Source organism: Phocoena sinus, chromosome 2 (genome assembly GCF_008692025.1).
Source record: "Phocoena sinus isolate mPhoSin1 chromosome 2, mPhoSin1.pri, whole genome shotgun sequence".
NCBI lineage: Eukaryota > Metazoa > Chordata > Mammalia > Artiodactyla > Phocoenidae > Phocoena > Phocoena sinus.
The window spans coordinates 154025962-154046995 of NC_045764.1; the positions used below are offsets into that span (position 1 = coordinate 154025962).

At 40.8% G+C, this 21034-nt stretch overlaps 1 protein-coding gene and 1 pseudogene across 11 annotated transcripts in view; both read left to right on the top strand.

The window, feature by feature from the left end:
- NRXN3 (neurexin 3) overlaps positions 1-21034 on the top strand; it is a 1706389-nt gene that overhangs the window by 688281 nt on the left and 997074 nt on the right. The window lies entirely within an intron of this gene.
- LOC116749877 lies at positions 14395-19597 on the top strand (annotated as a pseudogene).

Genomic DNA, 21034 nt, shown 5'->3' on the forward strand with positions numbered 1-21034 from the left:
TACTCTAAAAGGTCTAGACGGAGGTTGGCTAACTTTTTCTATAAATGGCCAGATAGTGAATATTTTAAGCTCGTGAGCCATATAGTCTCTGTCACAACAACTCAATTCTCTGTCACAACTCCGTTTTGCCCGTGAAGTACAAAAGCTGCCATAGATGATACGTAAGCTAATGGGCAAGGCTGAGTACCAGTAAAACTTAATTTACTAAAAGAAGCAGCAGGCCAGATTTGGCCTGAGGGCCATAATTTGCCAATCCCTGGACTAGAACCAAAAGAGAGGTGCATTTTTAGAAATTATGTTTGGGAAGTAGACTAAACTATCTGGGATTCCAAACGATAGGGCAAATGGAAGTTTGAAAAACTATTCATTTAAAGCAGTTTTTATTGTAGATGCTGGTAATGCAGTGCTAAAGAAGACCAATGCTGCCCAGTCTCACGAGGTTTGCATGCTGTTTGAGTTGTTTGTGAACATATAAATACCTAAGTGAGTTCAGATAGTGCCAAATGCAATGAATAGAATGATATAGACTAAAGTACATGCCTAGAAGTGGGAGAAAGTACACCTTTAGGTAGGACCATCCTGGAAGCCTTTATGAGAAAATGATATTTGAGCTTTGGACATTTGAAACTTGAATGATGAGAAGGATTCAGTCTTGGGAAGGTTTAGGGAAAGAGCATTCTGTGCAGAGGCATTCACAGAAGTCAAGGGCTTATGAAAGGAATATATTTGGCTTGAGGAACAGGAAGACATCATTGTGATTAAACTGTAGCAGGTGGGGCAGAGGGAAAAGGACTGTATGTCTCTATCTTAAACTGTCCGCATTAGACTGATCTATAATCACAATTTTGTGAGTTAAGGAACTCACCTTGTGATTCACAGTCATCCTTTGTTTGATTCTTGTTTATTCCCTTGGGGAGACGGATTCACAGGTATATAGAGTAGGTGTTCGTTGTCAGAGTATACTTTTTAAAAATTCAAATATACAATTATTAAATTAGAAGCAAGCCAGTGCTTCAGTTGAGAAATAGTTAAATCAACATTTGAACCATGTTTAAAGAAATGACGAAACCAGGACATTAGAGGTAAGACTTGTAGGGTTAAGAAACTGTGCATCAGACTCGTAGGTCTAATTATTTGGGCAATATAGAGGATTTCACAATAGTCAATGATCTTGGCGTAATTGGGTAAAACAGCTCAACCATTGGTAGTTTCAGTACGCATGCCTAGATGCTCCAAAGTCACCAGCTGATTGGATACTGTAGACTGGAAAAAACCTTATCCTACCCTAAAATAATCAAATCAGTTTGTTTCACAGAAAATAATGCATCTGCTCTTGTCCTGTGTAGTAATTTTGTGAAACTTTGGAAAAAATTATTTTTAATCCATTATTGTTTGGGGCTGTGAAAACACTTATCTAAGGAGAATTACTTGTATCTAAATAAAATGCCTTGAGTTAATTTGACTCAAAATCAAGTCCTTCCCCTCAGTTAAATAGAATTTGAGGAAATGGTTCTAAAAGAATTAAGGCCAGCTCAGGGAAGTTAATTAGAGTGTCTTGCCTTGAAAAACAAGTTAGTTTTCTAGGTAACGGTGTTCGACAACAGTGCTTCAGATGAATGCTAAAGAATTCTACATTCTGGTAAGAATTACTAGAAGAGACTAACACAGTGAGCAGTAACCTATTATAATTTCAGACAGCCAGAGGGAGAAGTCATTCTGAATTAATGAAAGAGTATATCATGGATTTTTCAAGAAATAAAATTGCTTTAAAAAGCATGCAATAACTAGACCAAGATATGTGTGTGTATGTGTGTGTGTTGTATACCTTCATCCCAATAAATGATCTTAAAGAATATATAAACCTGACTTACTACTGCCATTTCAGTTAATTGAAATATTTCCTCCAAGTTACTTGTAGCATGCTTAAAACTATTTTATTTTTGTAAGAAGGCAAATAGGCTCAGCAAAATTGGTTTGATATCTTAATTTGCTTCACATACCTATTTTTATGGATACTGTAAAGGTACATGTTAACCTAGATTCTGCTGCAAATTTTAAATTTTTGTGTGATTCTGAATAAGTTTTATTGAAGGTAGAAGTGTAAATGCTGCATCTCTGCTAACATAATATAGGATTTCCAAAGTTAATTGGTCAGGAGAATGAAGGTAAGAGATTTATTTTGTAACATGGGATTTTTTTTCTACCTTGTCTTAACACAAAATATTAAGGAATTAAAAAAATTTTTTTAATTTAAATCAAGATTAATATACTCACTTTTTCCTGGTGTTCATATGTGTAACTAGAATAATACACATGCCAGGAAGCAATAAAGAAAATTATTTAACAATAAAATATATTTGGAATTTCAGGTTAATTTTTCCTTTTTCTACAAAGATATAATGTATTCATTTAAGTGTACTGAGGTCTCTTCCCTGGGAGTTGTCAGCAGCAACTGTTATAAAGGGAACATTTTTGAAATATGGATCTTAATCACATCTAGTGCCATATCCATCAGAGTTTCCAGCTTATATGGCACATTCAACTTCTTTTATCCCGACAAACATGAAATAATGCTACTTTAGCCATCTATGGGAGTTTTATTGAGTATCATCAAATGCTTAGCAAATATTTAAAATGTTTCACATGTTCTTACAACCAGGAATCACATATTGAAGAGTGGTTCCTGGTTTGGGAACTTTAATGTAATGAAAAAGTGAGAAATATACATGACATGGAAGTAGAATAAGCTGATAACTTTACCAAGTTGCTTGATACTTTTTATAGAAAAGATAGTAGAAATATTATTACTTTTTATAGAAAAGATAGTAGAAATATTGTTTTTACTCTAAACCATTTGTCATGGCAAGGGCATGTGACTTACTCGTTGTGGCTAAAGCTGGTGATTAGGCTAGCCTTTTGGTTTCCAAACTATAGCATGCAGATATCAGAAAATGGCTAAAGCAAGCCACAATTCTCACTGCAAATGGATAGGACAATAACATGTTCAGGTATTTGCAATTTAGCAGCGTTTTCATGGGTGAATATCAACATCTCTTCCTGCATTTCCTGAAAAGTCCTGTGGTTTGGAATGCTAACATCTTCACAATTCACTTTCTCTTATGCTTTAGTAATAGTGAGCAAAAAATAATGTAATTATCATCACATTTTACATTTGATTGTTTCATAATAGTGGAACCATCACTTAAGTGGGTTAAAATTGTTCTGTTTCATTCTTTGCTTTTGTTCAGAATTACATATGAAATTGTTTTTCTGCAAGGTAGCTTTCCACTTACCTTGGCCTTGGAATGAGAAATTCTTTAAAAAATGTGTGTGTGTGTGTGTGTGTGTGTGTGTGTGTGTGTGTGTGTATTTTAGAAAATTGTTTTTAACCCAAGGATACTTAACTTTGGGTCCTGGATCAAAAACCGTTATCAGGTTTTCCAGTTGCATATAATTATAGCTGTCAAACAGCTAGTGAAGGCTGCTTCAAGAAGTCCACACAAGACCTTGGCACCATCAGCTGCCCTGCTGAGTTCTTGCTGTGAATCCTTCCAGATTCCAGGTGTTACTACTTAGCTGGACGTTTCACTTTATAAGGAGGCAGTCATTTGTGAAAAACAGCTGTAATTACACAGCATTCAGGTATTTCATAATTAAACTAACAGCTGATTATAACATGGTACGTGGCATGAGAATTTGCCACTAGGCTAAGTAGGAAGGAGGCTATACCTTAGTCTTTGTTCCCCTTTTGCCATTGCTTTGGACGAGTCCTCCCCGTGCCTTGATGCCCATCAGTGGTCAATACCAGCCTACTTCCCCGAGGGAAGGGAGAGGAGGAGGAGGGCATTAATGGATAATGAAAGCACCTAGACCAAAGGCAGGCACTACTGTAAGCAAAAGGCATCTCCTTGGACATTTTCCCCAAACTTTTGAAAACTAGTGGATCTCAGATGTGGTTTAATAACGTGATGTTAAATGCTGGGATCAGAGAAACTGAGTGTTCTTATCAGTATCCCCATGACTCAGAGATTTCAGTCCTTTAGAGGACTAATCTTGTTATGTAGAACTTTGAAAAGGAGCCCATGTATCAGCTGGAAAGTGTTGATTCTGTTGAATCCTCACTAGGCACTGTGTAAAGATACAAGAGTTGTAGTCATGTCTAGGTCCTGATCACGTGGAATTTACAATTTAGTTTCATACACTGAAATAACTCCCTGGGGAAGAGATTAAAATATTGCCCCTGAAGGTTTGTAACCAAGGGGTCGGAAATGGACTTCTGTGAGGCTGATCCGCCCCCAGCCCCCCGTCCCTGAACCCCATGCTGTGGGAGAGCTGCTAAGCTAAAAATAGCTGTGTTGCTGCTCATTTCTCTGCTGCTCTCTTCCTTTTTTTTTTTTTTAACATCTTTATCTGAGTATAATTGTTTTACAATGGTGTGTTAGTTTCTGCTTTATAACAAAGTGAATCAGTTATACATACACATATGTTCCCATATCTCTTCCCTCTTGCGTCTCCCTCCCTCCCACCCTCCCCATCCCACCCCTCCAGGTGATCACAAAGCACTGAGCTGATCTCCCTGTGCTATGCGGCTGCTTCCCACTAGCTATCTATTTTACGTTTGGTCGTGTATATATGTCCATGCCACTCTCTCACTTTGTCACAGCTTACCCTTCCCCCTCCCCATATCCTCAAGTCCATTCTCTAATAGGTCTCTGTCTTTATTTCCTGTCTTACCCCTAGGTTCTTCATGACCTTTTTTTTTTTTTTCCTTAGATTCCATATATATGTGTTAGCATATGGTATTCGTTTTTTTCTTTCTGACTTACTTCACTCTGTATGACAGACTAGGTCCATCCAACTCACTACAAATAACTCAATTTCATTTCTTTTTATGGCTGAGTAATATTCCATTGTATATATGTGCCACATCTTCTATATCCATTCATCTGTTGATGGACACTTAGGTTGCTTCCATGTCCTGGCTATTGTAAATAGAGCTGCAACGAACATTTTGGTACATGACTCTTTTTGAATTATGGTTTTCTCAGGGTATATGCCCAGTAGTGGGATTGCTGGGTCGTATGGTAGTTCTATTTGTAGTTTTTTAAGGAACCTCCATGCTGTTCTCCATAGTGGCTGTATCAATTTACATTCCCACCAACAGTGTAAGAGGGTTCCCTTTTCTCCACACCCTCTCCAGCATTTACTGTTTCTAGATTTGTTAATGATGGCCATTCTGACTGGTGTGAGATGATATCTCATTGTAGTTTTGATTTGCATTTCTGTAATGATTAATGAAGTTGAGCATTCTTTCATGTGTTTGTTGACAATCTGTATATCTTCTTTGGAGAAATGTCTGTTTAGGTCTTCTGCCCATTTTTGGATTGGGTTGTTTGTTTTTTTGTTATTGAGCTGCATGAGCTGCTTGTAAATTTTGGAGATTAATCCTTTGTCAGTTGCTTCATTTGCAAATATTTTCTCCCATTTTGAGGGTTGTCTTTTGTTCTTGTTTATGGTTTCCTTTGCTGTGCAAAAGCTTTGAAGTTTCATTAGGTCCCATTTGTTTATTTTTGTTTTTATTTTCATTTCTCTAGGAGGTAGGTCAAAAAGGATCTTGCTGTGATTTATGTCATAGAGTGTTCTGCCTATTTTTTCCTCTAAGAGTTTGATAGTTTCTGGCCTTACATTTAGGCCTTTAATCCATTTTGAGTTTATTTTTGTGTATGGTGTTAGGGAGTGTTCTCATTTCATTCTTTTACATGTAGCTGTCCAGTTTTCCCAGCACCACTTATTGAAGAGGCTGTCTTTTCTCCACTGTATATTCTTGCCTCCTTTATCAAAGATAAGGTGACCATATGTGTGTGGGTTTATCTCTGGGCTTTCTATCCTGTTCCATTGATCTGTATTTCTGTTTTTGTGCCAGTACCATACTGTCGTGATTACTGTAGCTTTGTAGTATAGTCTGAAGTCAGGGAGCCTGATTCCTCCAGCTCCGTTTTTCGTTCTCAAGGTTGCTTTGGCTATTCGGGGTCTTTTGTGTTTCCATACAAATTGTGAAATATTTTGTTCTAGTTCTGTGAAAAATGCCAGTGGTAGTTTGATAGGGATTGCATTGAATCTGTAGATTGCTTTGGGTAGTAGAGTCATTTTCACAATGTTGATTCTTCCAATCCAAGAACATGGTATATCTCTCCATCTATTTGTATCATCTTTAATTTCTTTCATCAGTGTCTTATAATTTTCTGCATAAAGGTCTTTTGTTTCCTTAGGTAGGTTTATTCCTAGATATTTTATTCTTTTTGTTGCAGTGGTAAATGGGAGTGTTTTCTTAATTTCACTTTCAGATTTCTCATCATTAGTGTGTAGGAATGCCAGAGATTTCTGTGCATTATTTTTGTATCCTGCTACTTTGCCAGATTCATTGATTAGCTCTAGTAGTTTTCTGGTAGCATCTTTAGGATTCTCTATGTGAATTATCATGTCATCTGAAAACAGTGACAGCTTTATTTCTTCTTTTCCGAGTTGGATTCCTTTTATTTTATTTTTTTCTCTGATTGCTGTGGCTAAAACTTCCAAAACTATGTTGAATAAGAGTGGTGAGAGTGGGCAACCTTGTCTTGTTCCTGATCTTAGTGGAAATGGTTTCAGTATTTCACCATTGAGGACGATGTTGGCTGTGGGTTTGTCATATATGGCCTTTATTATGTTGAGGAAAGTTCCCTCTATGCCTACTTTCTGCAGGGTTTTTATCATAAATGGGTGTTGAATTTTGTCGAAAGCTTTCTCTGCATCTATTGAGATGATCATATGGTTTTTCTCCTTCAATTTGTTAATATGGTGTATCACGTTGATTGATTTGCGTATGTTGAAGAATCCTTGCATTCCTGGAGTAAACCCCACTTGATCATAGTGTATGATCCTTTCAATTAAAATACACTAAGAAAAACAGTAAGTGAAAAGAATCTCTCGAATTTCTTAGATTACCTATGGGAACAAAGCCAACTGTTCATGCCAAGAAATGCCCATCTAGCTGTACCTAAAGGATAGATGGACACACTATGATCCCCGCAGAAATGGTGCTAGGAAACCATGAAAATGATTGTTACGTAAGCTTTGCAAGACTAGAAATCTTGGAAGCTTCCTGACATGTATAGGCTGGATTCTGTTTGTCTGCTGTTCTCTTGTTTCTATAGGTTGGTAACTAAAATGGTTTATTTTAATACTCTTCAGCAAATTCTGCAATTATTATACTATAAATCGTTCAGTGCTCCTGGTTATCTCATTTTTCATTTTTTGCCTAAGACCTCATGCCTTTTGAGTGACCTCTCCCTTCAGTAACCCTTGGAGCTCCAGTCTCACTAGCCTATACATGTCAGGAAGCTTCCAAGATTTCTAGTCTTGCAAAGCTTACGTAACAATCATTTTCATGGTTTCCTAGCACCATTTCTATGGGGATCGTAGTGTGTCCATCTATCCTTTAGGTACAGCTAGATGGGCATTTCTTGGCCTGAACAGTTGGCTTTGTTCCCATAGGTAATCTAAGAAATTCGAGCGATTCTTTTCACTTACTGGTTTTGTGTGTGTGTGTGTGTGTGGTACGCGGGCCTCTCACTGTTGTGGCCTCTGCCATTGCGGAGCACAGACTCGGGACACGCAGGCTCAGCGGCCATGGCTCACGGGCCCAGCCACTCTGCGGCATGTGGGATCTTCCCGGACCGGGGCATGAACCCGTGTCCCCTGCATCGGCAGGCGGACTCTCAACCACTGCGCCACCAGGGAAGCCCATCACTTACTGTTTTTCTTAGTGTATTTTAATAAGAAAAGCATCAAATACCTTGGTCAAGAGGAGGAATCTTGGGTCAGGAAAACTTATACTTGGAATGAGCATTTGTAAAAGACTGAAAGATTTTGAGTTATCAGGGTAGAAGAAAGCTATTTCAGGTGGTAGGGAGTGGCCTTCAAAATCTGTAAAAAGAAAAAAAAAAAATCCAAGCATTAAAGATTTACTGTGTTTCAGGCACTGCGGCCAACACTTTATGTTCATTTTCTCATTTAGTCCTCTTAACAACACTGCCAAGGAGGTATCATCATTCCTCTTTGTGGTGAGGAAACAAGTGTATTCAATAATATCCATCCAGTATTTATTGAGTGCCCATATTTCTAAGTGCTGATAATGTAGCTCTGAACAAGATAGCTCGTATTTTAGAGAAGGGAGATAGGCAATTAGCAAGTCAACAAATAAATAGCATAATTTTTCTGGGGCAGTATGTCATGAAAAAAGTCAGATGAGGCAACGGCTTTCCTTATGAGTCGGGGTAGGAGGGTGGTCAGGAAGGCCTCCCCAGCAGGGGACACTGATCTGAAGCCTGAATTAAGAGCAGGAGGCCGCCTTGTGGGCATCTAGGGAGGAGGGTCCAGGCAGAGGGTCTCGTGGATGTGGGAACACTGTAGGTGTGTTTGCAGGGTAGAAAGAAAGCATATGAGGCCGAAGAGTGAACAGGTGAAGGCAGGTGGTAAGAAAAGAGGCATGGGCCATGCAAGGGTCTTGCAGGTCAAGGCAAGGAGTTTGGATCTTATTCAAAGGATCCTTTGAATAAGGATCTTATTCAAAGAGGAGCAGGAAGCTTTCGGGATGTTTCAGGAGATGAGTGATGTGATTCAATTTACATATTCTCATGTTCTCTCAAGACTTTGAGTACTTTGTTCAAGGGGAGACAGGTACAGAGGAAAGAGGGAGGGGGTTGAATTGCTCATCTGGACCTCAAACCCAGGCCCTTCTGCCTTCAACACCCTTCCCAGCATGCTGTACTGTTTTACTTCATCATTGTTAATAAGAGAAAAAATGTGGACAATGATAAAGGGGAAAACCAGACTATAAACATGAAATTCAAAGCTTCCGTTATTTTAAGAAAATGTAACAGGGCTGTTAGTGCCAACTCCTGGGCATCTGGGGGTCAGCTCGCCTTTGAGTGCTGGGTCTGTGTGTCCCTTGCTGTGTTGATCTTCAGCCCCTGTGACCAGGTCACAGAGGGGAGGCTCCTGTCTAAACATTCCACTAAGAGGCACAAAGCTTCACTTCTGAGTCTTGGGGTACAAGCAGGGGAGTTGGTTTGGGTCTGCTGAATTTTCTCTTCCTTCTCGCTCATGACCAACTCTCTAGCCACTCTTGTGCTCACCAAGCTTTGGAAGGTTAAGGGGCAGCATGTCCGTTGTACTCTTTGCCCTGCTAAATCGAGAACCCCATGCAGCATGTGGTGCGTGTGGAGGAGAGAATGCTCCTTAAGAAGTTTTTATTTTGTTTTGCAACCTCCCCTTCCCAACTCTCCTCCCCCCACCCACCCCCAGTCCATCTGTGAAGCCTGAATTCTTACACAGGCTATCTGTCTACAGACGCCCCAGCCTTAATCATGTCCTCTGTATTGTGTATGGCTCCTGAATCTATCTACTTATGTCAGTTGTTTACCAGTTCCCTTCAGCTGTCTGCTCTTTATCATATTATTGATCAGTCACTCCTGGGTGTCTCAGGTTGGGGAAGAGAGAGACAGGAGGGCTGGAAAAGGAAAGCGGGAAGAGAGTATAGCAGAGGACTGTCAGTTAAGATGGTTCCAAAAATAGCTCAGCCCGGCTGATGATAGCTCTGCTTACAGCTGCCCGTACGGGACTTACGCACTTTGCTGAGATTCTCTGCTGAAATGTATTCCACCAGCTGCTTCTGCAGTTGGTGGCAGCTGGTGGTGACAGCAGTGGGCCGGCCACACCTTCAGAGAAGGAGGAAGCAATAGGTTGGGGGCACGTGACAGGCTCCCACACAGGGAGATGAGGTTTGTCATAGCCTGTTAGAACTCCCCAGGCATCTGTGTTCTTTTTAAAGTATGACCTGGGCACTTGATATCCAGTTTTCTTTTTCCCTCAATCTTTTTTAATGAGTTGGAGAGATGAGTTATGAAAAAACAGTTATATTTCCCACCCACTGTATGTCTGTCTGTTATTTCGTTGTTGTTGCTACAGTTTATTGTATACATAGACTTTGTTCTCTGTTGTACTTTCTGTTGGGAGATTCAGCTACACAAAGCACTCAACCTTGTAACACTTTGGTCTTATCCAGGGCCTTCATTTACCAAGGAACCTCTGCACAACTACTGGGTCTAATAGTGTAGTAAAACTAAGTGCAACTTTTATAAAGGGCCCTGCCCCTCAAATATGCTAAGCCTGTGGCATGTAGAAAATGCAATGTGTCTCACCTTAATCTGATCTAGAAATATGACCCCTTCTCAGAATGAAATGATCTTTCACGGGCTCTCAGAATTTTGTACTCGTTTTCCTCCAGCCACTATACTTTGAATCTAGTTTTTTGCATCCGGGTTCTCCCCTGAGCACTGTAGGGGTGCCCCTGTAATTTGCTATACGTGTGGTCTTGCTCTGACACACAGCACACCCTAAACCAGTTTTTAAGCTCTCTTGTAAAATTTGTCTACTTCATCCAAAATCTCTTAAGTATTGAAGTTGTATGCACTTGAAAAAGTTAAAATGTTTAAACTTTCCAGACCAGGGAGTCTTAGGAAACAGGCAAGATACAAAATAAAAGGAAAAAAGGAAAGAGTGTGCTACTTATTCTTTGATACAGATTCTGTTATCTGTCATGATATGGTGGGGAGAGGGGAGAAAAACAGCTTTCTCCTTACAAATTCCAGCTTCTGCTCCTGCCCTGAATATAAATACTGTTATTCAGAAAGGCTTTTGCCTACTTCTTGGTAGGCTATTCAGTGACGTATCAGATATGAAGAGCAATTTTATTGCCTAAGTGAGGGGCTGGTTAAAATGTGTTTTCCTCCTCTCCAGGCTCTGAGCATCTGATTTACTAGGTCAAGATGGGACCAAGAATCTACACTTTAATAAGCGTGCTCAGGAATTCTGATGTAGATTGCCTGCTGACTACCATTAGAGAACCCTAGTCTAAATTTTGATAGAATTTTTTTCACAAGTGAGGGCTATAATTTGGAACCCTTGAGAAGAGAGGAAATTGAGGGAAAATAAATCAGCATCATCTGTGTTTTCCGTGATAGTTTAGAGGAATCCAGTATTAGTTTATTTCATGACATGTATTTTGTTTTGATTTGTTGCAAAATTACTGCCTTCTTATGTATATTCCATGTCAAGGTGTGAGTGGGACAATTTCCATTAGTGGAAAGGCTTTCAGCATTAGCAAAAAGCGGGGAGAAAATGACTGTGATGGAGGAGAGTTAGGGCTGAAGTCCTACAGTGCGTCGAGGAGGCTGTTTCCTTGTTGCAACCCAGGTTAGAGACACCTTTGCTTCCTTTGTGCAGACAGAGTCCCCTACTCCCTCCCCTGAAGTCTGTCTGGATTCAGTGAAGTCCGTGTTCAAGTTCATTTAACCTACATCGCCACCTACTGTCCACCTCCATCCCCATCTAAGAAACGTTTGCTCGGGGTTGGGTGGAGATGAGGTGTGAGAGGCTGTACCTTGAGTGCAAGGGGCGACTGTGAATGCACCCCTGTGGACCCCTGTTTAGGATGCCTGATTTACAATGCTTTATTCAGAATTACAGCAGTTCTATCCTTATTTCTAAGTTCTCCCTTTATTTCAATCCAGAAGCAAATTTGGGGTTAGGAATATCAGCCAAGCTCTGATTGAAACAAAAACAAACCTCTCTCCACCTAAGAGAGGGCCTAAGGCCCTCTTTCTTGGCTTTAAAATTTTTATTTATTTGGGAATTTAGTGTTAGCTCCAACTGTGAATAATGGCCCCTTTGGGCCTTTGGAGTGCTCCTGGCATTTGTCCTGCTAATTTGTGGAAGGAAATCTGAAAATGCTTTGCCCTAGTCCTTTGTTTCTTTACTTTGGTGGATTTCTTTTTTCTCTCCTTGAGATTTTTCCTACTTAAGTTGAGCAGGGAATACTCTCCTATAGCACCCTTCTCTGATTCACTTAGAAAGAGCAAGTGTCCTTTGAGAAATTCCTACTGCTGGTTGTTGGCCCTTTGCTCCTGTCCTGGCATCTCTAGAGCTGGAGATGGAAGTCATCCTATGGGTTTCTCTTGTCTTATGCTTTGGCTATTCTCTTCCATGTGTTTGTTCTTCGCTTAATCTTGTATTGAAATCCATCCGTTATCTGAGCTTCCATCTTTAGTGAAGACCCACTTTTGCATGTTATGTCCTAGGATAATATTATTTGCATAGATGTAAAATCTTATTTTTATCATCTTTAGACTTAGGTTGGGTTAACCAGCATCTTCTCAGGTAGATTTTTTGGAACCTAAGGCAGAATATCTGTATTTGAAGTGCAGGGAAGGCTAAATAGAGTTTTCATTGAGCTATCTTAGATATAGAATAATGTTAGGTATTGATTAGAATTAGTGACATAGGTTAGATATTTGATATTTGGTATCAGATACAGGGCGATTACCAAGGAGAATAAAATAGGACTAGCACAGCTCCTTTCTTTTTTCCCCTAAACCTCCACTATCTAGGATTATAATAGAGGTTTTATAACCAAGAACAAAGTCTTTAACTCTCTTTGTTCCTCTAGCAAATTTTCTTCTGTTAAAAAAAGTCATTAAAGTATCTCTCTATTTTAGAAGTTCTTCATAAAGGCTATCTTAAACCATGCTATGCTTTTGGATCATTATAAGATTAATTAAAAGAATTTTTTATAGGCTAACAGTCTTACTTAAAAATATTACTTCATTCCTGTAACATGAATTCTTATAGACCTCTTTATTGTCTGGGAGAATGTGGATGCATTGCTATTCCTGATAACTATATTTATAATGTGGAATTGGTTTCATACTATCAAATCATATATTAAATGCATATTATATACATATTAAATTATAATATTAATATTGGTTTTCTATATAGCTATTATTTATATAACACTTGCTGCCTACCAGGCCTTTGGACTATGCTGTTGCATCCATTATTTTACTTAATTCTCCAAATAACAATGAGAGGTCAGTACTATTCTTTCCATTTTACAGATGTGGAAATTGAGGCGCATAGAGACTGACTTTGCCAACAGCACACACTTCGTAAATGGCAGAAAATGAACTTGCATCTAGGGTTATCCTCCTTCCAAAGCTCACATTCTTAAACTTCTGGCTCAAATTCATCTAGTGTTAAGTCGCTCTTTAATTCACAAGTTTATCTCTGCTCATTTTCAAGAGTGTTGTTGTTGAATTTTTTCTCCTTGAAAGTTACTGCAACAAAATAGCTCTGCTTGAAGATTTCAGTCTTGCTTTACAGCCTTTTGTTCTTTGTTTGGGAAGGATAGAGGGACTGCAACTGCCAGGGTGAGCAGGATGGATGATTCATTGTTGAGGGAAGAGGGCCGCTTCCCTGCTGCATAACACCTTTCATGTTTCCAGTTGTGGGCCCCTTGCTCTGGTCATCGTAAGGCATTTGCCTGTCCCTGCAGGAGGGGGAACGTCTACTCCTTTTGTGCGTTTCTGTCCAGCCCCTCCTGTGCATTCAGTAAGACCTGGCTCTTTGGGGCTAGGGGTCTCCAAAGTTAACAAGGAAGTCCACATTCTCCACTTCCTCAGTACAGCCCTGTCGCAGTCCTTCTTGTATATAAGGTCCTGGAAACCACAGAGCTTGTTACCTCTAGAAATTGCATTGACCTGTGCATTGCTCTTCTCTTTCTAGAAAGAGCGATCACAGTTCCCAAACCTTTAGCCAACACTTGGAATAGAGGAGCTGAGTTTTTTGAAAAAATTCCCTAACCCGGATGTTCCCAGACCTGAATTGTCATGAAAAACATGGAGCCTTTGGGGGGAAGAAAGAAAAGATCCTCAGGATCCAGAAATGTTATTTTTCATCAGTGCCTCCGGGAAGATATGACAGTCAGTCTGTGTTAGGTTCACACTCTCATCAAATTCTAAGTTTTTCCAGGAAGAGAGTAAAGGAAAACTTTTGTCTTTCTTGGCTGAAGGGTTAAGGTTTAATTCCTCCCTCTGCTTTTGGGACTCTCTTAGCCACATTCCAGTTCAGGGGACAGCTCCTTTTAAGTGGGTGCTCCCAGTGAATGTGCTCTTCAGTGGGGATTCTGGCCAGGAGTTGTCCAAGGACAGGCTGCCAGATCCACGCTGGCAAAGGCCTCAGAGAAGCAGGACGTGGGTTAAGACAAAAGATATGAAGCTTATGGGCATGCTGTACTCCATACCTTCCACTAGCTCCGTTCATTTAGTGGTTGTTTGGTGAGCACTGTGTGTGTCCGGGAGAGTAGCTGGTGCTAGAGAGTCAATGGCGAGCAGACAGACATCGCTCTTCCTTCGTGTAGCATACTAGCTAGTGTAGAGGCAGACAGTAAACAAGTAAACATCCTGGTGCACAGTGAAGAACTTCACTTCCTAAGTGCCATGAAGGGGAATTTCAATGTGCAAAGGTGTACGGCCCTATTCCGGGCTGGCTGTGGTGTGTCAAGGAGGGTTTCCTGAGCAGGTGACGTTTGAGCAGACCTTAGAACAATGAGCCGGGGTTTAGCTAGCCGAGTGGGGGGGCATGAAGAGGCCCTTCAAAGAACACAAAGTGAATGTGGCTGAGGCCAAGTGAAGTATGGGTAGAGCGGCGGCAGACAAGGCTGGAGAGGAGGGGAGGTCAGAGCATGTGGGCCCTGGTCAGCCATGGTAAGCATTTTGCAGCTGAGCTCCCGTCCTTTCACCTTTCACCTTTCACCTTGATGAAGCCAAGTCTGCAGGCTTATCCTCACCTTTTTCTGCTTCTCATCTGTTTGTGCTGGTCACCTGAGCCTCTCACTAATCCATAGCCTCATCTGGAGTGAAGGGAGTGCTGACAGGCAGTGAGCGTAGACCCAACCGTGGGCTGTACGCCAGCTCTGCAGACCATTCTTGGAGTAAGCAAGGGGGTGCAGGTGAAACGTGTCTTCTCTGTGGGCTGCGCTCATTGTCGCACCCACCCTGATGCCCACTGCCCTCCCTGCCCACCTCTCCTCGCCCCTTTAACCTGTCCAAGGCAGGCTGACCAGCCTTGCCACTCTGGCCAGTGATTCGCCCAGATGAAGCAAGCAGGATCTCATGTCTTATGACGTTGGAGGGTTCTGCAGGAATGAAGAGAGCACCCCCCACTCTGCACGCACAGACACTCCTCAGCCAGCTTCTGCTTCTCTGAGACGTGCAAATAGTCTCCAAGTGTTTTTACGCATCAGTGCTCCGATAAGGGAAACTTGTACAAAGACTAATTGTTTTTATGCTTCCTTTCTAGAACATGAACACATTTGAGTTTTTGTTTCTTGTTCTGGAACATTAATGCAAGGCTTGGGAATATCAGCTTTACAGTTTTGTTTTCCTATTCCCAGAATAGGTTTAAAACAGAGAGCAACATGCCTACCTACATAACTTCTTCAGTGACAGTTGTTTTAAAAATACATAGCTGTCTTCTAAGAGAGCTATTAAGTAGAGAGAAAGTCAGTGAGAGTGGACATTAAGGGATTATCGTGAAGGTAGCCTTATGATCGTGACTGTCATTGCCGTTGTCAAAGAGGCATTTACTAAATGGTAAATCCTGTTTAGTATTTGCTGCTATAAAGAAAATTACAAAGTCATAGCCTTTGTCCTGGGAAAATTTCAAGCTATGGAGACAGCCTTGATTTATAAATATTTGAAAAGGGCATAAAGGTAGCAAGAACCAAAACAAGAGATTGCAGAAGATTGGGTCAATAGATAAATGGACTTCAGGTATTTATATTACTTATACATCGAAGGTCACAACCAATCCGGGTTGCTGTTCTGTTAGCCAGGACAGGGTGGCTTGTGCTGTGGTAACAAACTCCATACCTAGTAGCTTAACACATGGAGCTTATTTCTCACTCCATACTTCATATTCATCACAGAATGCCGGGGGCTCTGCTTTGTGTCATCACTCTTCAGGGAGCTAGGCTGACGGGCCCTTCACCGTCGGGCATGTTGCTGGTTCCCCTGGAAAAAGGGAGGACATAAGGGCTGTTGTGACTGGCATTGAAGTGTTTCTGCCCAGAAGTGACACTTTACTTCCACATACATTCCGTTAGCTCAGGCAAATCACGTGGTGATATGTAGCTCCAAGGCAGCAAGAAAGTACAGTCCTCCTTTAGGAGGAAAACCAGAATGTTGATGAACAATGAGAAACTTCTGGTTAAATTTAATAATTACTCTAGCCACAGTAATTGATCAATCAGCCTGTCAAATGATAATAACACGACTACTTATCAGTAATGGAACACTTCCTATGTACCAGCGTCTTTGCTGAACAATTCACATACGTTATTACATCTAATTCTTTACCAGCCTCTCAGGTGGGTTGTATTATTATCTCTCTTTTCCACACGATAAAATTAAAACTGGGAGACTTTAAGTAACTTGCCTAAGGTTACACAGCTAGTATTTAACAGAGCTGTGATTCAAACCTACTTCCTCCTAATTTGAGAGTCTGAGCATTTCTCCAAGATTCCTATCATGTAAGTGAAGTCTCTTGACTTCCTGTGCATAGTGCTGGAAGGAACAGAGTAAAGTGATTTCTGACCTAGTTACTTAGAATTGCTAAAACATGTCTCTGCTTTGCTAAAAATCACCTCTGGCTTTGTTGGTCTTTAGAACCAAACGGATTATTTTTCTTTTTGTAAACTCTTCTCAGCCCTGTTCTGCTTACCTTCCTGTTTTTATGGTTGCTAAGATAATTTTTCCCTCACATGAGTTCCTTGAGAATTGGCTTCCCAGGCACTTTCACATTTTTCTAGCATCTAGGATTACTAGGGCTTAGAACATCCTGTGATCACCAGGACACTGTTAGGGAAGGCTCGTAGTTGAAGAATTCTTAGAAAACGTAGTCACTTTTTTAAACTTCACTTACAAGCATGTTCCCCAAAATCACTTGTTTTCAATTCTGTTTTAGTTTTCTCCTATTTGTGAATTAAGTCTCTCTTTTTTGTTTTAGAACATTTTATTAGTTCATTATTTTCTTTTCCATTATATCTCCAGTGTCTAGCAAAATGCCTGGCACATATATCTTAAAAATGAAAGAAAGAATCAATGAACTGGTGGATTTCATGTTCAGGTTCTTCTTCAACTGCTCTTCCCTGGTTATCTCCTTCACCAATGTTTGGACAGATCGCCACTCTGCTCTTAATTATTCCACTGTTTACTGCCTGTATGATTGTGATAAATTTTGTAACCTGTTCTCTCACCTATAAAGTGGGGATAATGGTGTGCCTACCTCTTAGACTTGTGTAGTGAGTATTAAATAGTTTCATGCTACAAAGAACTTGGAATATTAGCTGACACAGAGAAAGTACAATAATGATCTCTTTACCCTTTGTCTTGGGAGTCAAAATTGTCCTTCAGATTTCACTTTCAGGTTCTTTCTTACACTGCCTTATACCTAAAATTTCATGTCCTTTCTATACGAATTCATCACAGGGAGCTTAATTGTATTATTGCCATAGTGTGAGTTACTCCTTTTAATCCAATCATTTATAATCTGTTCAGGTTATTTCCCCAGAGAGTGATATTTGTGTAAGACGTTCATTCTTTTCGGCTTAAATATTAGTTATTGAGACACGATGGGCTTGATTATTTGGGCTCCATGCATATAGCCACATATTCATTCATTGATTCCTTTATCCATTCAACAAATATTTATTGAGAATAATTATAGATGTGCTTAGAGGCAGAAAAGAATGTTAAAATCTTTTAGGCCAGATCTACCCTCGTTTCTACACATTTAATACTAAGCACCTAAAAGCTGCAGTGTCAAAGTTGTCTCACTGAGAACAGTTAAGTGAAGGAGGATTTCATTTTGTTCTCCTTCTTGGACAGTCCCATTCACCGCAGGAAAGACACTCACATGAAATCATGAACTTGTGCTCCTGTATGTTTTCTTTGTACTAATGGGAACATTTTGAATCAAATATGAAGAACACTAATTCATATATAGTCTGAAGAACCTCAGTTTTAAGTCTGTTGTGGTTGATCCCAAGTCTGTACGGACCTAGGGAGAGTCTAGAGTACCATGTTTTGAGGTCTTCAGCCTGGCAGTCTCACATCAGGGAACTTGAATGTGGTTACAGAAGGATGCCAGAAGACCTCCTGTATCCGTTTCCTGTATCAGTTTTCCATGAAAATTACCACAAACTAGTTGGCGTACAACTATATACATATTTTTTCTCTCACAGTTCTGGGGGCCGGAAGTCTGAAGTCAGTATGCTTCCTGGAGGTCACTGAGGCTCCCTCTAGAGGCTCTAGGAGGGTCCCCATTCTTGTGTCTTCCAGTGTTTATGGCTGTCAGCGTCCCTGGACTTGTGGCTGCATCACTCCAGTCTCTGCCTCCATCTTCTCATGGCCTTCTCTGCTGTGTGTGTCTGCTCCTCTTTGTGTCTAACTTATGACGATACTTGTGCTTGCATTTAGAACCCACCTGGCCAATACAGGATAAGCTCCTCCACTTAAGATGCCTAACTTAATCACATCTTTTGTTGTATGCAGTAACATTCACTCTTTTGCCATTTAAGGTAATAATCACAGGTTGTGGGGATTAAGACGTGGACATATCCTTTCATGGGACTGCCATTCAATCTACCATACCTGGGTTCAAGTCCTTGTTTGACTAACTATCCACAATTAGGCAAGTTATCACATCTTTCTGAAATTCAGTTTTCTCATCTGTAAGATGAGATATCAATGCCCAGTTTACAGAGTTTTAATGAGAAACAGAAGAGAGAATGTATGTGATGTTCCCTAACTTAGTTCTCAACATAATTAGTTGCCTTAGTTCCAGGTACTCAGAGGGTAGAACAGATTTTAAACTGTTTTACTTTAAAGAAAAAGCTGGCAGAGTGGAGGGGGCGCAGGCGGCACTGGCCGCGGGCTGCGAGCAGGGGGGCTGGCGGAGCGCCTTGGGGCGCAGTGTGGGGCACTCGTGAGCCCAGGGCAAGGTGTCCAACGAACAGACGGCGCCCCGGGAGCCTTGCCGACCGGCAGCAGGACTACAGAATGGTACCCCTAAATGGAGAGAGATTACAGGGCTGATCAGAGAGGATGAGAAACGAGGAAGGCTTCTGAAGGAGGGCATCCTCCGATTCTTCCCCCACCTGAATCCCTGTTGCTTTGGAGACCACCAATGGGACTGAGACCTGGTATGAGAGCCTGCACGCTGTGTTGAAGGCTCTAAATGCCACTCTTCACAGCAACTTGCTCTGCCGGCCAGGGCCAGACAACCTGACTGAGGAGAGGCGGGCCAGCCTACCTGGCCGCGATGACAACTCCTACAGGTACATTCTCTTCGTCATGTTCCTATTTGCTGCCACTGTGGGCAGCCTCATCCTGGGATACACCCGCTCCCGCAAAGTGGATAAGCCTGTGACCCCTATCATGTATACATCAAGAACCGTGTGTCTGTGCTCTAATGCTAAGAGGCCGGGGATGGCAGAAGATCAAGATTCCTGAGGATTATCTTGTGGGGCCTCCAGAACTCAGCTATGTGTTACATCAGGCCTCAGTGTTCTAATCTGTAAGATCAACAAGAAACAGTACTAAGGGAAGTCATCACTGGGGAAGGAGGAGAGGATCTAGCAGACCTAGGCCTTGTGGATAAGGATTTTTTCCAGCAAAGATAGACTTTATAGACAGTAGGAGCCCTTTGAACAAATATATAAAAGTGGCAGGAGTTCCCTGGTGGTGCAGTGGTTAGGACTCCGTGCTCTCACTGCCAAGGGCCTGGGTTCAATCCCTGGTCGGGGAACTGAAATCCCACAAGCCGTTCAGTGTGGCCAAAAAAAAAAAAAAAAAAAAGTGTATATATATATATATATATATATATATATATATATATATATATACACACACACACATATATGTGTATATATATATATATAAGTGGCAACATATAATGACAAATGAGTGTTCTAGTGGCAGGAGTGTTGGGGGCTAGGGGCTAGAGGAAGGAAAAGAGAAAGTTGTAGCAGAGGGAAATGAGACAGGAAAATGCGCTGAGGACACATGTTTTGATGTGTTATCTTCAATGACCATGAGAAGCAGCAATGATTATCCCATATCACAGACAGGAAATCTAAGTTATGTTACTTATTTATATTTTTTCACATTTTATGTTTTTCAGCCCATTTAACATTTGTGATTTTACCCCCTGTGAGGGAAGCAGAGCAAGTGCCATTCTGCCCATTTAGGCCAAAGCAGTACCATGACTGGAACCCAGGTTCTCTGGTCACCTTGCCTAGTGCTTTGCAAAACTGTGTGCTACCTAGGAGTGGATCTAGGCCTGAAACTTATATAATTCTGGGGGGCCCTCCTTAAGAAAAAGAAATTTAAAATATTTTTGCAAGTATTACAAAAACATATCACCATGTTAATACATTGTTGGGGTCTCTCCTAAGATCTTAAGAAGGAGCCATGCAAGTACAGAACCCTGACTGTCAAGCCTCATTAGCTCCATGGTCTCTATGCCCTTCCACCCATGTCCCACTGCCTTTCCCAGCCCCATCTCCAGTCCTGGGGACTTCACTACCTCTAAGGAAGCCTGTAATGTTTTGAATGAATTCTGTGAGTAATTTTCTGATATCAAGTTGAAATCTGCTTCTAGAAGATTATTATCACACCTAGAAGATTATCATATTAAAAGAGGCAGGTACCTGATTCAGTGGAAAGAGAACCAGCCCTGATTCTACTACCAGTGTGGTGTATAAACTGGCTAGACACTTAAAAAAAAAAAAAAGAAAAGGTAAGGTTGACTTATATTTGGTCAAAATTTGTTAAAGTTTTATGACTTGGTTGAAAAAATATTATTGAGCAACCACAAAATGGTTTTATATTTAGTTCACCATTATGCATAGAACAGCCAAAAAATGGTTTTATATTCAGATAACCATTATATGTTGGCTATGCCTCATTTAATAATAATTCCTCTCTGTCTGCTTTCTGCTGCTTCCTAGCCACTAGCATATTTGATAACATATTACTATGTGATGTCAAATTCTTTAAATAATAATGAGTGATAGTTGGAGTAACAAACC